The sequence below is a fragment of the Triturus cristatus genome, chromosome 8 (assembly GCF_964204655.1).
Source record: "Triturus cristatus chromosome 8, aTriCri1.1, whole genome shotgun sequence".
Taxonomy (NCBI): Eukaryota; Metazoa; Chordata; class Amphibia; order Caudata; family Salamandridae; genus Triturus; species Triturus cristatus.
The window spans coordinates 1,087,717,236-1,087,738,686 of NC_140591.1; positions in this window are offsets into that span (position 1 = coordinate 1,087,717,236).

Sequence of the window (21,451 nt, forward strand, 5' to 3'; positions counted from 1 at the left end):
AGACAACCCAGCTCCTTCTCCTAAGGGATCACAAGCAGAAATGAGAGGAATGGGTGTGGTGTAGAAGAGTTCTAGAACTGAAAGTAGTTTCAACCAATCAAAAGTTGTGTTTCATGATCACATGACCTACCGTACGCTTACGGTACGCTTACGGTACGCTTACGGCAAAAGTGCGCATGCGCGTAAAAAAGACACGCGCTTGCGCGCATGCGCATAACAGTCACTACCCGACACTTCAACGTAACGTGCGCGTGTAGCGTACGCGTCCCACGCGGAGTACGCGCGGCTACGCAAATTGCGTAACTATACGCAAACAGCGTAGATAAATTACGGGCGTTGCGTAAACCGTACGCTTACCGTAAGCTTACGGTACGCGTACTAAAAAAAAAGGAAAAAATGAACTGCAAAAAATTATAACATGTTTATTTTATGAAATATATTTAAAAAAACATATTAAAGAATTTTAATAATTTAACCATAGTCTTTATAAAAGGTTAGAACATTAAATTAAAAATATGTTTAAAAAAATAGAAGAAAAAAAAAAAATTAGCATTTAAAAAACCTTGCTAATTCAATGAAAAAACCATAGGTTTCACACACGTTATAGTTAGGAATTAGCATTTAAAAAACCTTAGAAATTCAATGAAAAAACCAAAGGTTTCACACACGTTATAGTTAGCTGGACATTTTACTCGTAAAAAACCATTGAAATTCCCCCGTTATAGTTAGTTAAGCTAACTATAACTCGCGCGCCCGCAATGCACTGCAGATGACGTCACATATTACATCACTCATGACATGGTCAGTGACATCACTCATGACATCACTGATGACATCTCAAATGACATCACTGATGACATCACTGATGACATCATCCTTGTGATAGAGTGGCAGACCTCCTCTCACCCTAATATAACCTTTGATACACACATTTATAAATAGAGACTACAATTTTCAAAACAAAGGACATACCAATACCAGTTACAACAACCTCTTCAGTAATTCTAAGATCCACATACACATCCACTCATTCACCAACAGTCCTATACAGTCACTCATACATGTACTCACTCATCATATGTACTCATACACCTATACATCCTGTTACACAATGCTACTCATCCGTAGAGTTACTCACACACATAGTCACTCATGCTAATAAAGAATCAAACATCCATTTACTTGCATATACAGTTATACACACACCACCACACTTACTTCTACGGAAACTTGCACATACTTAGTCTTTTAAACAATCACTTATAGAAACACATACTTATTCACACAGGAACTCTTTCAATCTCTCACTCTCACATATACTCACTTATATACACCAATAGTCACATATACTAGTTTAAAACATATGTAGTTACTCATAAAGACACTGTAGAGACAGTCATTCACTCACTAACACACCCATACACACACTCATCCACCCATGCAGTCCTGCATACATACTATCTTCAACACATACAAACAGTGAGTCACTCATTCATGCACCTATGCACTACGTAATACCCCCCACCGAACCATACAGATACTCAGACTCATACTCAAAAAAACAACTAATAACCTATATAGACACCCATGTAGCTGCTCACCAACCCATGCAGCCACTTATACACAAAGTGAGAGACTGATACAGATATATACATATTTAAACATTACTCACTAAGCCATGTATTCACTATGATACACCTAATCAGTCAGTTACACAATCAATTTTTCAAAAACATATCATCCATTTAGACACTTATATACCCATTTATTCTTCCATCGACCTTGAGATATACATATATAAAACATATTTAATTTTCAGAAAAACACACATTCACGGGATGATGTCATCAGTGATGTAATCAGTGATGTCATTTGAGATGTCATCAGTGATGTCATGAGTGATGTCACTGACCATGTCATGAGTGATGTAATATGTGACGTCATCAGCAGTGCATTGCGGGCGCGCGAGTTATAGTTAGCTTAACTAACTATAACGGGGGAATTTCAATGGTTTTTTACGAGTAAAATGTCCAGCTAACTATAACGTGTGTGAAACCTTTGGTTTTTTCATTGAATTTCTAAGGTTTTTTAAATGCTAATTCCTAACTATAACGTGTGTGAAACCTATGGTTTTTTCATTGAATATATATATATATATGGATATCACTCACTGTTGTCATACAGGGCAAATGTCCAAAACATAAACAGCTAAAATCTAACATTCATGGACATTGTAAATTGACATACAAAGCTGCGTGTAACAGGTGTACCATGTATCACAGGTGAATGGAAAGTGTCATGTATGAGGAAGAAATGTCACCTCCTGGTCAGTAGCTTGTTCCACTCATCAACTATGAAGATGATGTTGATGAAGAACCATCAACCGTGACACCCTCCAAAAGCTGCTCAACTCGGTAGGCAGCCAATCTCTGGACCCAGGGAAATCCAGCATCAGTGTGGCATCTCCATATGCCCTGCCAAATATCCAGCAGGCACCATCTACAAACACGGCCACAAACCTGGACTCAGGGGACCCACAGATACAATTTCAATGCAATGTGGTAGGAGTCCAGCGTGAGATGGCAGAGTAGGTGTGAGCAGGGTTGGAGACCTTGGCAGCCAAACTAGAGGGGATCCGAGGGTACCTCAGTCCCAATAGGGACAACTCAGCTGCTATCATTTGCACCTACAGTCCGCTCCATGGCCTCCAGCAGTCCCTGGTTGACATCACTGGTGTCATGATGCAGAGGCAACAACAACTGTCCTGCAAAGTGGCACCAGAGATGTGGCCAGAGTTGGGGGAAATTAGAAAGGTCTTGGAGATTATGGAGAGGAAGGAAGCAGGATTCCCACATGGCTGCCTTGTCTGCCTATCCCCGTAATGTTGCTGGAGTCCTGCCAAAGTAGCACCAGTAATGTGGCCAAAGAGTTGGGGGCAATTGGAAAGATCTTGAAGACCATGGAGCGGAAGCAGGATTCCCACATGACTGCCATGGCTGCCTACCACTGTGATGTTGCTGGAGTCCTGCGAGCCCTGCAGCTCATCCTTGCGGCAGTGATGCCTAATCTGTTGCCACAGATGAATGCTGCTGTACGTACAGCATTCACATCTTCTGCCCGTGATGTGTCTGTGTCTCCCTGGGCTGCCTCTAATCCAACATCACCCTCAAAGGAGACACCACACACATCAGAGGAGGAATATGTGGATGGCACATCTTTCATAGAAAGAAGCCAGTGGTAGCATTCTTATGTGTCAAATGGGCATGTTCTGCTTAGCCCTGTGCTTAGCATCATGGCTGGGAACATCACCAACTACTGTCCTCATATTGACTATGCTACGCTCACTTTAGACATTTTATGGACTGTCAATGTGGCCATTGATCCTCAAGGACACTGCAATCATCCTCCTGACTGAAGATTTCTGATTCCTCAACATTTCTCATGACATGTTCCCCCACAAGGACTCTGTCTGGACATCCCCTGGCTATGTATGTACAAAATCAATTTTGGGGATGTTGTCAAAATAACTGGTCCAGTGTGACAATTCCTACTTTCAAATGTAAATAAATACACTTTCATTTGCTAGACTTGTGTTGACTGTGACCATCAAACTGGACATGTAAATAAATGCACTTTCATTTGCTTGACTTGTGTTGTCTGTGACCATCAAACTGGAGTTCTGTCAGCAGTGTCTAAGCAGTGTAGCCAGTACAACAAATACAAAGTACATTCCAAAAATGGGGTCTGCAGAGTGTGGGTCCTTGATAGGCAGTGAGATGACAGAACATGTGTGAATGACACAACGGCTCAAATTTCCATGGCCCTATTACCACTCAAACTTAACTTTTACCAATGTTCAGGTGGTGATAGGGCCTTGGATTACAATTCAAGGCACACAAAGCAACTTGAAGTGGCTTAACAACGCCTTGCTAATAAGGCACACTTTGACCCTATACTTAGGGGCGGATTCCGGCCGCAAATCGTACCGACCGACACGGACCGGCGCAGTACGATCTGTGCAGTACAATGCAAAGTGTGTGAATTACAACCGACACGTATGGAATACAAGCCGTATGACCGAGCCGTAGGGAAAACAGTGATTCAGCCGGAAAACCGGCGCGAGTTGCACCGACTGACACATACCCGAAATGAAACCGACCGACACGTACCCTCGATGTCCAATCCGCGCAGTATGATGCAATGCATGTAAACCCAGACCGACTCGCACGGAGCCCAAGCCGCATGACCGACACTCACAGAAAACAGGGAGCCCATGCAATAGAGATCTCCACGTCCGACGCGTATGAAACACAGAAGAAAGTCAGCGTGAACGAGGCGGAGAAGCCCGCACGAGCCAACATCAGCGTCTCCTTCATGCCTAGAAAACCCAAAGGAAAAAAGACAAAAAAAGGACCAAACAAGCAATGACAAAGCCAATGAATATAAAAAAAAAAAAAAACGGGACAAAGACACAACCACAAGTCCACTTATATAAAGGACATCAATCATTACCTTGATCCTTTGCAAATAGGAGACAACAGCCAGTAGCAAACACCATCACACCGCAAACACAGACACACTCACAACTCACCATCACACAACTCACACACCATTAGCACATCACCAAAAGCACACACACACAGCTAGCAAAACCAACACTAACCCACCCTCACTTGCACCCTCACACACACATCACTCACCACCACCACCCATCACCATGCCCCCAAAGAAGAATCCAAAGTTCACAGATGATGAGTTAGAAGTGCTGGTAGACGAGATCATCAGAGTAGAGCCACATTTGTTTGGTACATTGGTCCAAAGGACCCCCATGTCACAGAAAACCAAGATGTGGGCGAGGATTGTGCACAAGGTGAACGCACAAGCACAAACTAGGTGCAGAAAGGACGATATCCAGAACAGGTCGCATGACGTGCACAGGAGGGCCAAGAAACTCATCGAGAAAGATCATGCCTTGAGTTAGTGCACTGGAGGTAGCCCTCCTGCCAAACCAGTCTACTTCAGGACCTGGGAGGAGAAGGTGCGGGACATCTTACCACAAGAGAGCATCCATGGTCTAGCAGACATACCAGAGCCTGGTGAGTACACAACCAACATACTCAATATTGTGTGGCAAGGGGACAGTGAAACCATGCACCGTTAGCAAAGCCACAGTAACCAATAGATAATCATCCCAAGATGTCTATGCTAGTCAGACAAACACAATACCTGCCATCTCATAGTGACTTGGAACTGTGTCATGACATGTACAAACCTACCAACAAATAAAGCAAGGTAGTGGCACAAAGCCAAATAAACACTGTCAGACAGTTTGCCAACACAAACACACTACCTCACAGTGCAGCTGACTGACAGGAAGGAATAGTGGGTATTCAGGTAAAGTGAGTGTAGCCAAAAGCATGATGGGGTTTGTAGTCACAGATAATGCTCCCCCTCCCAATTGGCCCATCAATATCTCTCAGAAACATGCACACATCACAGGGAGTGGAAAATGACTGACAAGATGTCTGACACTGTGTCCTGCTGTGGGGAGCACAAGGCCCTGGTAGGGGTTGTGGGCAAATCAGAAGCAGGACACCACTGACTGACATCCTGAAAGACAACTTGCACGCCCTCCAATGGAAGCACGTTTCATGGTGGGATGTCTGGCCAGGTGGGAAGGAGGAATGACAGCTCTGACCATACTTATCAGCATGTGGAGACACACCCCCACCTCAACACAAACTCCACACAACTCACCGGGTTGAATGCATTGACCCACACCTCAGTGAAATATCAGCAAAAGATACACCGTACTGGGTGCTGCTGTGTGAAGCACAGGGGCTCTCTTTGGACTTGTAGCCAAACAAACACCAGGATTTCACAGTCAGCCATCTTGCCTTGCTGTCACACCCCCTCACAGGGAAGCAGAGTCAAGAGGAAGGGAGTATGGACATGCTGGGAAGGGGGGTGTAGCCAAGAGCCTGATGGGAGTTGCAGTCACAGACAATCCCCAGCCACCCACATGGCCCAGCAAGCTCACACTGAACCATGCTTGCCTCACAGGGAGTGGGAAGGGACTGACAGGATGTCTGACACTAGGCTCTGTTGTGGGGAGCACAATGCCATGCTGGGAACTGGGCAGCAACAAACACCAGGACTGCACAGTCAGCCATCTTGCCATTGCTGTCACACCCCCTCACAGGGAAGCAGAGTCAAGAGGAAGGGAGTATGGGCATGCTGGGAAGGGGGGTGTAGCCAAGAGCCTCATGGGGGTTGCAGTCACAGACAATCCCCAGCCACCCACATGGCCCAGCAAGCTCACACTGAACCATGCTTGTCTCACAGGGAGTGGGAATGGACTGACAGAATGTCTTACACTGGGCTCTGTTGTGGGGAGCACAAAGCCATGCTGGGAACTGGGCAGCAACAAACACCAGGACTGCACAGTCAGCCATCTTGCCATTGCTGTCACACCCCCTCTCAGGGAAGCAGAGTTAAGAGGAAGGGAGTATGGGCATGCTGGGAAGGGGGGTGTAGCCACGAACCTGATGGGAGTTGCAGTCACAGACAATCCTCAGCCACCTACATGGCCCAGCAAGCTCACACTGAACCATGCTCGCCTCGCAGGGAGTGGGAAGGGACTGACAAGATGTCTGACACTTGGCCTGCGAAATGATGTGGCTGACAATCACACATATGCACTGGCCAAACAAAACCCAGTCGCACACAGAGCCATTGCAACCATATGTTCAAACTCATTGTCTGGGGATGCAGTGTCCAGAGGTGCCCCCAGCTGGGCTGGGGAGGTGTGTCTTGCAGATGACAAGTGTGGAGAGCCATATATGGTACATTGCACAATACACACAGGAACTCACATATACATCATTGACAGGGGACATCTGACAGTGAATGGAATGGACACACCAATATAGCCGACACCATAGCATGTTTGCATTCACACTCGGTGCTGTTGTGAGCTGCATTCCACTCCTACATCGTGCTGAAACATATGCATCCTTCACACAACACACCACTCACTGACATAGACACTGTAGACACAACGTCTAACCTGGACTGCATTGGAGGAGACATGCTACTCACAGCAGCCAAACTGCAACACATACGAGCATGGCATCTAGGTATTTCTTGAAGAAGCGTGAGAGTGCGCTTTGCGATACGCCTCCGGCTACCGCAATTACCCCCTGGAAACTCCCTGAGGCCAGTAGGTGCAGGCTGCATAGGACCTGGACGTGCGCAGGGATTGCATTGGTCCGGTGTGTCTGGTGCTGCAGTAATGGTTCCAGGTCTGCAATGAGGCGCATGATCATGGCACGATTGAGTCGATACTTCTCGTACACCTCATCCTCATTCTGCCCGAGCAAGGTGATGCGCAGTCTGAAAACTCTCTCCTGGACCCTTCTCCTGCGCTGTCCTGCTGCATTGATACGCATCCTCCTTGCAAGCACGTAGAGGGCTGCCATTTTGTGGTAGCCAACAGGGTCTCCTGGGCCACATTTAAGGGTTTGGTGATTGTCACAATCAGTTGCACATGTTGAAAGTGTTTTTTTTTATTCACATGACTTTTTTTTTACTTTACCTCCAGGTTCTGATTCCCCTTATTTAGCTCAAGCAAAATAGCGATTTTTGGGGTTTCCGTTATTTGCGACTTTTGTTGCATTGGGGTGTGATTCGTTATTTGCCATTGGCACTTTCTGGGAGCTAATAGTGATTTCGGTATCTGCTAATTCTGTATTTAGCGATTCGGTAATTTTGCTTTTTGGTTATTTGCGATTCGGTATTTTACCGGATTTTTTTTGCGATTCTTTATTGGCTCACATTTTGGATTCATGCATTGGAAATCGTTTTTTTTTATTCGCTAACGGGTGTTATTAGCGATTCGGTATTTTACCGACTGGATTTTTGCTTGATGCATGAGGCTGTATGTTGCCCATCACCCCTGCCACCCCCACTCACAGGGCTTATGTTGCCCATCACCCCAGCCACCCCAGCCATAGGGCTTATATTGCCCATCACCCCTGCCACCCCCACTCACAGGGGACCTGTTGCCCATCACCTCTGCCACCCCCAGCCATAGGGCTCATGTTGCCCATCACTACTTCCATCCCCACCCATAGGGACTATGTTGCCCATCACCCCTGCCACCCCCACTCACAGGGCTTATGTTGCCCATCACCCCTGCCACCCCCACTCACAGGGGACCTGTTGCCCATCACCCCTGCCACCCCCACTCACAGGGGACCTGTTGCCCATCATTACTGCCACCCCCACCCATAGGGACTATGTTGCCCATCACCCCTGCCACCCCCACTCACAGGGCGTATGTTGCCCATCACACCTGCCACCCCCACTCACAGGGCTTATGTTGCCCATCACCCTTGCCACCCCCACTCACAGGGGACCTGTTGCCCATCACCCCTGCCACCCCCACTCACAGGGCTTATGTTGCCCATCACCCCAGCCACCCCAGTCATAGGGCTTATATTGCCCATCACCCCTGCCACCCCCACTCACAGGGGACCTGTTGCCCATCACCTCTGCCACCCCCAGCCATAGGGCTTATGTTGCCCATCACCACTGCCACCCCCACCCATAGGGACTATGTTGCCCACCACCCCTGCCACCCCCACTCACAGGGCTTATGTTGCCCATCACCCCTGCCACCCCCACTCACAGGGGACCTGTTGCCCATCACCCCTGCCACCCCCACTCACAGGGGACCTGTTGCCCATCATTACTGCCACCCCCACCCATAGGGACTATGTTGCCCATCACCCCTGCCACCCCCACTCACAGGGCGTATGTTGCCCATCACCCCTGCCACCCCCACTCACAGGGCTTATGTTGCCCATCACCCCTGCCACCCCCACTCACAGGGGACCTGTTGCCCATCACCCCTGCCAACCCCACTCACAGGGCTTATGTTGCCCATCACCCCTGCCACCCCCACTCACAGGGCTTATGTTGCCAATCACCCCTGCCATCCCCACTCACAGGGGACCTGTTGCCTATCACCCCTGCCACCCTCACTCACAGGGCTTATGTTGCCCATCACCCCTGCCACTCCCACTCACAAAGGACCTGTTGCCCAACACCCCTGCCACCCCCACTCACAGGGCTTATGTTGCCCATCACCCCTGCCACCCCCACTCACAGGGGACCTGTTGCCCATCACCCCTGCCACTCACACCCATAGTGCTTATGTTGCCCATCACCCCTGCCACCCCCAGCCATAGGATGGGTGATGCGCAACACATCCAGCATACGCAAACATCAGGTATGTCCACAAAATACATCTCCAATGACATCATGACAACAGTGTGTAGTCTGTGACAAATGCCCACAACAGTGATTATGGCTACGAGCATACAATGTAAGTAACAGCACATGTGTGACCAACACATGAGTGTGACATACACAAGGCAAGCATCACCATAGCACTGTGGCAATGTAAAAAGAACACCCCCTCACGGTGTAGAGCAGAAGTTAAGTGGGGGCTCACAAAATGCAGCAGATGTGGAGCATTGTGGTGATGGGGACCAAATTGACCAAAAGGTAAGTGTCATCATGGTCAAAGCTGCAAATAACAAACAGCATGTATGATCCCTGCTCCCAACACATCAAACACTTCTGGGGCAAACTAGTGGTTGTGTTCCATACACACAGAGATGTGGTGAGGCTAACAGTGCTGTGAAAACATAACACTCTCGGCCATGTGCAGACAAGCACCACACATGGGGGCTGACAATGCACACAGCATACAATGACACAACAGCAGAAGTGAGCATCACCAAGCATGCACACATCTCGAAAATACCTCAAAACACCTCTCCTTGACTTTTCCATGTGTAAATCCCTGTATCCGTTGTCTCAAGTGCCTCCACTTTATGCCACACTTGTAAATAGGTAGCAGTGGCAACATCAATGGGGATGCAGCGGAATGTCCACCTCAAAACACAGCACCAACACTTACACACAACATGTAGTGTGTAAGGGGGCCTTATCCACAATATGGCATTGAGCCACGGGAAGTAGCTTAGCAGTCTATTGTAAATAAGGTGAAGCACACAGCACCACAGGAAGGTCTGAATAGATGATGTACCAGTAGCAGTATGGGCTTGTATATATATATATATCACTGAAAAAAACCAAAGGTTTCAGGGGCGTTATAGTTAGGAATTGGCATTTAAAAAACCTTAGAAATTCACTAAAAAAAACATAGGTTTCAGGGGTGTTATAGTTAGCTGGACATGTCCCTCGTACAAAACCCTAGAAATTCCCCTGTTATAGTTAGTTCTAACTGCACACAATCTACATATTTCACAACTGCAATTTACTGTCAATGCCTGACTGATATAATGAAAGCATAAGCCATAACTGTCTTCTAATGCTACTAAAACTTGACAACATAACATGTTTTACAACACTTATCTGACAGCAAATACACGATGTTACCAAACACTTCTCTCACAGTGGTTCCCAAATGCACACAGACTCACAGTGTGATTCTAGACAAACAACACTATCCCTAGGAGTTTACCAAAACTCATTCACTACTCTGGAAGAGTTAATGGTACTGCACACAATCTACATATTAAAAGTACACCACATCAGCGTCAAAACATGACTCATTTAATCAACGCATAAGCAGAGACTGGATTCTAATCCTACTAAAACTTCACAACATGACAGGTTTTAAAACAGTTATCTGTCAGCAAATACATGATGTTACCAAATGCTTCTCTCACAGTGATCCCAAATACACACTAACTCACAGTGTGACTCTAGACAAGCAGCACTAACCCTATGAGTTTAACAAAACTCCTTCACTACAATGCAAGAGGTAAGGGAACTGCACACAATCTACATATTTCAGAACTGCAATTTACTGACAATGCCTGACTCATATAATGAAAGCATAAGCCATAACTGTCTTCTAATGCTACTAAAACTTGACAACATGACATGTTTTACAACACTTATCTGACAGCAAATACACGATGTTACCAAACACTTCTCTCACAGTGGTTCCCAAATGCACACAGACTCACAGTGTGATTGTAGACAAGCAACACTATCCCTAGGAGTTTACTAAAACTCATTCACTACAGTGGAAGTGGTAAAGGAACTGCACACAATCTACATATTTTACGACTACACTTTAATGTCAATGCCTGACTAATTTAATCAACGCATAAGCAAAGACTGGCTTCTAATGCTACTAAAACTTGACAACATGACAGGTTTTAAAAAAAGTTATCTGTCAGTAAATACACGATGTTACCAAATGCTTCTCTCACAATCCTTACCCAAATGCACACCAGACTCACAGTGTGATTTTAGACAATCAACACCATACTAGGAGTTTACCAAAACTCATTCACTAGTCTAGAAGAGTTAATGGTACTGAACACAATCTACATATTTAAGTATAGCACATCAGTGTCTAAGCATGACTCATTTAATCAACGCATAACCAAAGACTGGATTCTAATGCTACTAAAACTTCACAACATGACAGGTTTTAAAAAAGTTATCTGTAAGCAAATACATGATATCACCAAATGCTTCTCTCACACTGATCCCAAATACACACTAACTCACACTGTGATTCTAGACATGCACCACTATCCCTAGGAGTTTACCAAAACTCATTCACTACAGTGCAACTGGTAAGGGGACTGAACACAATCTACATATTTCAGGACTGCACTTTCCTGTCTAAGCCTGACTCATTTAATCAAATCATAAGCATAACTGTCTTCTAATGCTACTAAAACTTCACAACATGACAAGTTAAAACAGTTAGCTGTCAGCAAATGCTTCTCTCACAGTGGTTCCCAAATGCACACAGACTCACTGTGTGATTCTAGACAAACAACACTATCCCTTGCACTATATCAAAACACATTTCTTCATCTAGAAGTAGTACTACATTTTAGTATAGAAACATAACATAACTAATTTCACAAATTCATAAACAATGACTGGTTTCTAATTCTACCAAAATATAAAAACTGCACAGTTATATGTTTACAAACACATGAAAAACACAAATGCTTATCACAGAATGGTTTCTACATGCACACACACTGTAGAGAAAAAAAGTACTCCCTACACTTTAGCATGAAAAATACAGTAGTCTGATTAAAATCAAAAATAGTCTACATACATCCCCTAACAATTAAATAAATCATCTTTCAAGTTCTTTTGTAGATTTGGAAGTATATAAATCACTCACCATAATTTCTTTTACAGAATCTCTGCACTGTGCACCTCTCAGCAAAAGCAAAGAATGAAAAAGTTTCCCTTTTATTTTCCACACATATACATGTAAACATCAAATCACAATCCTTCGCACATAAACTCAAAAGCAAACATACATTTCTATTGGTTAAACATTTCAACCCTTTCTAACTGAAATACATTTCAACCCTTCCCCCAATCTGCCTTCTGCCTGTTACCATAGAAACAGGTCATGGAACACTGCACTGAGCTCACAGGTCACAAGTTCAGCACACAATGTTCCTACACAAGACAGGAAGTGTGCTTGACTTTTCAACATATCAGCTTATCATATATTATGTTCCTTACAATCTGTTTTTGTTAACCAATAACAATCATACCTTTAAAAAACAGAAATATACACCCTACCTTTCAGTGTAAAAGTTGTCATATAACCAATGATTTCTTGTCGTTTTTCAAAAAACGTTGCAGTGGATCCGCGAACCCACCGCGAGAGGATCCGTGCATTCAACGCGATAGGATGCACGCACCATGCGCGCATTTCGCCGTTTTTTTTTTTACAGAGTTATAGTTAGCTGAACTTACTATAACGGGGGAATTTCAATCGTTTTGTACGAGTGAAAAGTCCAGCTAACTATAACGCCCCTGAAACCTATGGTTTTTTCAGTGAATTTCTAAGGTTTTTTAAATGCTAATTCCTAACTATAACGTGCCTGAAACCTATGGTTTTTTCAGTGAATATATATATATATATATATATATATTCACTGAAAAAACCATAGGTTTCAGGGGCGTTATAGTTAGCTGGACTTTTCACTCGTACAAAACCATTGAAATTCCCCTGTTATAGTTAGTTCAGCTAACTATAACTCGCGTGCCCGCAATGCACTGCTGATGACGTCACATATTACATCACTCATGACATGGTCAGTGACATCACTCATGACATCACTGATGACATCTCAAATGACATCACTGATGACATCATCCAGTGAATGTGTGTTTTTCTGAAAATTACATATGTTTTATATATGTATATCTCAAGGTCGATGGAAGAATAAATGGGTATATAAGTGTCTAAATGGATGATTTGTTTTTGAAAAAATGATTGTATAACTGACTGATTAAGTGTATCTTAGTGAATACATGGCTTAGTGAGTAATGTTTAAATGTGTTAATATCTGTATCAGTCTCTCACTTTTTGTATAAGTGGCTGAATGGGTTGGTGAGTAGCTACATGAGTGTCTATATAGGTTATTAGTTGGTTTTTTGAGTATCAGTATGAGTGTCTGAGTGTCTGTATGGTTCGGTGGGGGGTATTACGTAGTGCATAGGTGCATGAATGAGTGACTCACTGTTTGTATGTGTTGAAGACAGCATGTTTGCAGGACTGTATGGGTGGATGAGTGTGTGCATGGGTGTGTTAGTGAGTGATAGACTGTCTCAATAGTGTCTTTATGAGTAACTACATATGTTTTAAACTAGTATATGTGACTATTGGTGTATATAAGTGAGTATTTGCGAGAGTGAGAGTTTGAAAGAGTTCCTGTATGAATAAGTATGTGTTTCTATAAGTGATTGTTTAAAAGACTAAGTATCTGTAAGTTTCTGTAGAAGTAAGTGTGGTGGTGTGTGTATAACTGTATATGCAAGTAAATGGATGTTTGATTCTTTATTAGCATGAGTGACTATGTGTGTGAGTAACTCTATGGATGAGTGGCGTTGTGTAACAGGATTTATAGGTGTGTGAGTACATATGATGAGTGAGTACATGTATGAGTGATTGTATAGGACTGTTGGTGAATTAGTGGATGTGTATGTGGGTCTTAGAATTACTGAATAGGTTGTTGTAACTGGTATTGGGATGTCCATTGTTTTGAACATTGTAGTTTCTATTTTTGAATGTGTGTATCAAAGGTTATATTAGGGGAAGAGGAGGTCTGCCATTCTATCACAAGGATGATGGCATCAGTGATGTCATTAGTGATGTCATTTGAGATGTCATCAGTGATGTCATGAGTGATGTCACTGACCATGTCATGATTGATGTAATATGTGATGTCATCAGCAGTGCATTGCGGGCGCGCGAGTTATAGTTAGCTGAACTAACTATAACTGGGGAATTTCTATGGTTTTGTATGAGTGAAAAGTCCAGCTAACTATAACGCCCCTGAAACCTATGGTTTTTTCAGTGAATTTCTAAGGTTTTTTAAATGCTAATTCCTAACTATAATGTGCCTGAAACTTATGGTTTTTTCAGTGAATTTCAAAGGTTTTTTAAATGCTAATTTCTAACTATGCATACAGAGATAGGACATGTGAAGAAAGAAGAAAAAACGCACAGAAAGAAAAAAAAGAAATGCAGAAAAATGCAACAGAAGTCCTCAAAGACGAAGAAAAGTGCAGGAAGAAGGATAACGTGCAGAAAGAACAAACAGAAGAGCAGAAAGAAGCCTTGTTGCAAAATCATCCTGTACCCTCAACTTTTTTAGACGGATACTGGTGGTAACTGAGTCTGACTAACCAGTCCTAGAGCCAGTGCTATGTTAAAAGACACTCAGAATACAGTGAAAACACCTACATACACTAGGGAACACTATGCGTTGGGGTCCCCCTGTGATCAGCATGACCTCCTCTGTAAGCCCCTAGTATATAATAGGGCAGGGGATTAAAACTACCTCTTAAAACGGGCCACAGGGTGTGTTTGCACAAGTCACCTCAGGCCCCGTCCCCTCACTGCCCCACTGTGTAAACACGCCCTGTGGCCGTTTTAAGTTGGGAGATTAAGTCCCCTTGAATCTTGAGGGTCCCTAGGGTCGAACTAGACCACTAGGTACCTCCAGTAAGCGCCACAGAGCTGCGTTGCAGAGAGATGTAAAAAGGGGCACGGCCTAGACCACCTCTCCGCAACGCAGCGGAGTGGTGCTTACTGGAAACACCTGGTGGGCTAGTTGGCCCCCAGGGTCCCTCAGGTTTGACGGGGAATTATTTCCCCAACTTAAAACGCGCCAAAGAGCTTGTTTGCACACGTTAACTCAGGCCCCGTCCCCTCCCTTCACCACTGTCTAAACACGGCCTGTGGCCGGTTTTTAGTTGGGAGATTAAGTTCATTTGAATCCTGAGGGTCCCTAGGGTCCAACTAGCCCACTAGGTACCTCCAGTATGCGCCACAGAGCTGCGTTGCAGAGAGGTGTAAAAAGTGGTACAGCCTGGACCACCTCTCTGCAACGCAGCTCAGTGGCGCTTACTGGAAGCACCTTGTGGGCTAGTTAGCCCCCAGGGCCCTCAGGATTGAAGGGGAACTATTTCCCCAACTTAAAACGCGCCACAGGGCTTGTTTGCACATGTTAACTCAGGCCCCGTCCCCTCCCTTCACCACTGTGTAAACACGCCCTGTGGCCGTTTTTAGTTGGGAGATTAAGTTAATTTGAATCCTGAGGGTCCCTATGGTCCAACTTGCCCACTAGGTACCTCCAGTATGCGCCACAGAGCTGTGTTGCCGAGAGGTGTAAAAAGTGGCATGGCCTGGACCACCTCTCTGCAATGCAGCTCAGTGGCGCTTACTGTAAGCACCTGGTGGGCTAGTTAGCCCCCAGGAGCCCTCAGGATTGAAGGGGAATTATTTCCCCAACATAAAAAGCGCCATAGGGCGTGTTTGCACACGTCACCTCAGGCCCCGTCCCCTTCCTTCCCCACTGTGTAAACATGCACTGTGGCCATTTTGTAAGTTGGGAGATTAAGTCCCCTTGAATCCTGAGGATCCCTAGGGGCAAAATAGCCCACTAGGTACGTCCAGTAAGCGCCATTGCAGAGAGGTGTAAAAAGGGGCACGGCCTGCACCACCTCTCTGCAACGCAGAGCAGTGGCACTTACTGGAAGCACCTGGTGGGTTAGTTGGCCCCCAGGGTCCCTCAGGATTGAAAGGGAATTATTTCCCCAACTTAAAACGCGCCACAGGGCGTGTTTGCACACGTCACCTCAGGCCCCGTCCCCTCCCTTCACCACTGTGTAAACGCGCACTGTGGCCGTGCTAAGTTAAGAGATTAAGTCCCCTTGAATCCTAAGGGTCCCTGGGGCAAACTAGCCCACTAGGTACCTCCAGTAAGCGCCACAGAGCTGCGTTGCATAGAGGTGTAAAAAGGGGCGTGGCCTCAGAACACCTGTCTGCAACGCAGCTCCCTGGCGCACACTGGAGATACCTGTTGGGCTAGTTGGCCCTCAGGGACCCTCAGTATTGAAGGGGAATTAATTCCCCAACTTACAACTGGCCAGGGGGCACGTTTGCAGAGTGCTGCAAGGAGGGGGCGTGGCCTCCAGCGCGATGCCGGTCTTTTATTTATTTTATTTTTTTAAGAAGGAGGGCTGTGTGGCCCCCCTTCTTTTTCTAATTTACTGGCCCTGGGGACCCTATCCCCCATGGCCTGCACCCTAATTTTTTTGTTGAAAAAAATAAATTTGTCCCTCCCAAGGCCTTAATCGGCCCCGGGGACCCCAACCCCCCGGGTCATGGCCTTTTTTTAATTTAAATTCTTTAGGAGGGGGCTGCGTTGCCCCCCTCCTCAGGCCACTTATGGCTCCGGGGACCCCATCCCCCAGGGCCGGCCTTTGTTTTTTATTATTTTAAAAATATATATATTTATAGAAACACCTAGGACATGTTGGACAAACCGTATGTACCTATCACCATGACGATTTGCGTGATATTCATTAAAAGGCGACTATGCATAGAATGAATCCACATGGAATGTATTTACACCGCTAGTGAAGCTCTGACGTGTCTGACGCCCTACCGTGCCTAATCCCGGCGCCCCCGCCGGTGGGTACTCTCCAAGTAGACACCCTTGTTGTTTATTTATACAAACATGGGTAGCTATTGACGGGCACATTTAATATACACGCACACCAAGCCATTCAAAGGGGATTCGACAAAAATTCGACCAAACTATGCAAGAAACCCCCCTCACGGTTAATAAAAAACACATCCACCGCCGAATGTGTAATACTTTTTATTTTACTCTCTGGAAAGGAGACGAACCTCACTTGAGAGTCACAGCGTGCTCCTGGCTGAGCCCAATGCTGTGTTACACACACCAGTGCCCGCCGATTGCCTCACACCTCTGTGTTGTATTCCACCAGCTAGTGCGTATGCTATGACACTCTCTAGCCCATGTGCACTGTAACACCACCCCGTGAATATGTCATGCCACACTTGCCTTCGCACAGGTTATATTGCCCCATCTAACGTGCCTTCTCGATGTGTATGTTATAACGCACAGCACTATGCCATACATATTACAATCTGGGATCCATATCTTTGTCACAGTGCATATGCAATGTTACACTCCCCAGCACATATTTTATATTACAACTTTGGAGACTAGTTATGTTACACAACACTGCCCTGTGCATAATACACTCCAAGGCGCATATCGCATAGCACGCGCTAGTGCCTGTGCTATCTCGCGCTCTCCAATGAATCTGTCATTGCGCACAATGTATTGCATATTATATTTCACGCCCGGTTCATCTTATATCACACTTTTTGGTGCATAGTTTATACCATATACTACATCTAGTTTTCATTTTCAATTGTGATCTCAGGACTATGTTCTATATAACACTGCGTCCACCTACCCTTTTCACGGGCATTACATTTTGCGATGGGGGTGGAGGGTCAGCGGGTGTTTCTGCCAAGTGAGCCCGGAGTCACAGTCACAAACGTCCTCTTCTTCCTGAATAAAAGTGAGATTATGCTGCATACTTGTTCATATTTTAAGTAGTTCGCACAGACACACATTTTAAAAACAATAAAGTTCCTAATACCCACCTTCTCTGAACAGTTAGCTTGCTGCCCCATCCACCTCCTCCCTATCCTCTGTTGTCTGAATCCATGGACTAGCCTCCTCCCTCCTGCCATGCATGGTCTGATGTGCTGCCACTACCCTCCATTTAGCATGATGTACCAGTCCACTCCTCCTGCCCTCCATTGCCCAATTATATGGCCCATCATTGACCTCCTGCTTAGCCTCAGTGCTTAGCTTGCTGCCCCTATTCTCCTTCCCCCTGCCCACCGATGTCTTTGTGCATGCCCCTGCTCCATCCTTTTTGCCCACTATGTTCCATGGACCTGCCACTCCTATCTACTCTGAGTGTTCTGTTGAGCTGCCACTCCCCTCCCACCTGCCTAGCATTGTCAGATGACTGTAACCTGTCCCTGTCACCTCCACCCTGCCTGTCCACATGCCATGCCCCTATCCCCTTCCTCCTGTCCTCCATGGTCCATTTTACTGCCACACCCTTCTGCCCTCCCTGATCTGTTGTGCTGCAACTGCTCCTCCTGCCTGCCCCGCGCGGTCTGTTGTGAGGCCCCTTCCCCTGAACTCTCTTGTCTGTGCCCAGGTCCTGACCCTCCCTTCTATCCTCCATGGTCCTTTGTGCATGCCCCTGCACCCTCCTTCTTGCCTATCATAGCCATTGTGCTGGCACTAACCCTCCCGCTTGCCATGCTTGGTCTTCTGTGCTGCCATGGCCCCTCCCACCTTCCCTCCATGGTCCGTGTGTATGCCACCATAGTCTCATTGTTGCTCTCCATGGTGTGTCTTGTTTCTAGTGCCCTTCCTGCCTGACCTCCATGGTCATCTTGCTGCTCCTGCCCTGCCACCTTGCCCCCAGCCTTCTGTTTCCATGTGCAGACCCCTATTCCCTCCCTCCTGGCTTGTCTGTTCCATTGTAGTGCCCCTGATCAGTCCCTCCTGCCCTTTATGGTCTGTTATGCTGCAGCTTTCTCTCCTGTCTGTCCATTTTGGTCAGCTAGCTACCATTGCCTCTTTCCCATCTGTTCTCTGTTGTCCATGTGCATGGTCCTGTCCCCTCCCTATTGCTTTCTATGGATTGTTGTGCTGCACTCCCGTCCCGCATGCCCTGTGTGGTATATTATGCTGCTGCAAACCCTGATGTCTGCCCTCTAGGGTCAGTTTGGTGCACCTCTCCATATCCCTCCTGTCCTCTGTTATCCGAGACCATGTCCCTACCCCAATTCCTCCTGCCTACCACGATTCAATCTACCATACTTGCGAACATTTTGAACTTGGTAAGAGGGAGATTTTGAAAAAAACTGGGGTATTGATTTTCCCCTTTGAGTTACATTGAAAAAGAGGAGATTGTAGACAGGAGACAGATCAAATAAAGCCCATTTGAGCTTAAAAACATTGGACGTTTCCTGGCTGAAACGGGTCTGTTGGCATGTATGGTTGTACTACCACTGCCTCTTCCTTCTGCCCACAATGGTCTATTATATTGCCACAGCCTCTCTTGCCAGTCCTGTATTGTTGGTTTGTTGCCCCTGCCCCCCTTTCCACTGCCCTCCATAGTCTGTTGTGCTGCCACTGCCCTTCCTTCCTGCCCAGTGTGGTCAAATTGTTGCCTCTGCACTCTCCTACCTGCCTTCAATTTTCAGAGTCCGTGCCCCTGGCCTCTGCCTCTCAACAGTATCCCAATGAACAACTAGATTGCTAACATTCTATATTTATTACAAAAGTGTGGAACGCCTGACGTCATCTTGATGTAATCAAAACTGTAATACCTAGAGTATTTCCTTTAGAAATTACATATATGAGAGGGTCTTATTTGCATCAAAATTATGGTTACTGCTCTAAAAAACTAAAATGAGGACATATTTTCTGAGTTTTCAAATAGCGACAAAGAACTTTTAAATTATTTGTAATCTTTATGTTTTTTTATCCAGTTGACCACTTGATTAAATGTTGCACCTAGGGGAGAGGATGTGGTGTTACTTCCAGAGCTGCAGACTTTGCAACTGGGGAACCAGGTTGGAGTTTCTGCTTCAGCTCAACATTCTGTGATTGTGGTCAAATCACTTAATCTCCCCATGTCTACAACCAAAATGAATTTGATCTTGTGTGATGTAACCAATGCTCATGTAAAGCATTCCAATACCTGAAAAGTCTGCACTATATAAAACTGCAAATACACAAAAAATAAGTGTTTTGCACACTTCTGTCATTGGGCTACATGTGGGATACATCTGGGTGATATTTGTGCTGCATTTAGGCTCTTTTGTGTCTGGTGGCCATCTTGGGAGATTTATTTGTTATGAAGTTTCCCAATTTCCTCATTTACTGCAGTCTCCTCAGTAGGAAATGCTTTCAGTTTTTTACTTTGATTCCATCAAGAAGGTATTCAGATATGTCACAGATTTGCCATAAATTCTGAATGTTAGCACTCTAGTTGCTCATTAGATCACAGTAGTAAAGCTACTGCTCACCACGGAAGTCTGCAGCTGGTATTAAAAGTGCATGTTTCAGTCTGCATATCAGAATTTTTTAATGAAATAGAGGAGGATTTGAGAAGTCACTCAAAATGTGCCCTAATTTTTCTTTCTTCAGCACTAATCATAATTTCTATGGCAAAATGAACCCCCTCATTGTGTTCCTTCTTAAATTAAATGTTTTAAGTGTTACCAGTTTATTCCAATCAAGATGGCTTCAGGTGTGCCATACTTTTGTCATAAGTAAGACAGTAAGCGCTCTAGTTGTTCTTTAGAACACTCTGGGAAGCTGCAGTAGAACACAAAGGAATCAACTGACAGTCTCTGCCCTTGTTGGATGTACATGTTTTACTGAGAATGTCAGACTTCATTCTCACATGACTGAGAAAGATAATGTGAATATACAGAAAATATGCTCTCAGTTAGCTTATAGATCACCTTCGAAAACCTCTGTGGGAAAAGCATGAGAAAATAGTTTTCTCTCAAACATGATTCATGATATCACAGCAGAAGGATTTTTCACATGGTAAAATCACCTTAGAACACACAACAATTCCTAAAATGAGTATGGTACCATCAACAAATGATTTATAATGTAACTAAAGTCTTAAAACCTTCTATTAACTGCAATGCTTTTTAATGAGGTGCTATCATGTATATTGGTCCCAAGATGGCTGCCAACACTTCTTGGATGAAGTGCTGACAGCCAATCAGATCTCACGATGAGATGTGTGGTTAGGCTCCGCCCAGATATATATGTGATTTTACTTTTGATTTTCTCAGGAACTACTGAACGGATTTACACCATTTAAGCAAAAGGCACATGCCTGACCTGAGCACTACCTCTTTGCCAAATTTCAAGTAATTCTGTTCAGCCGTTTGGGCTGTACCTTCAACTAA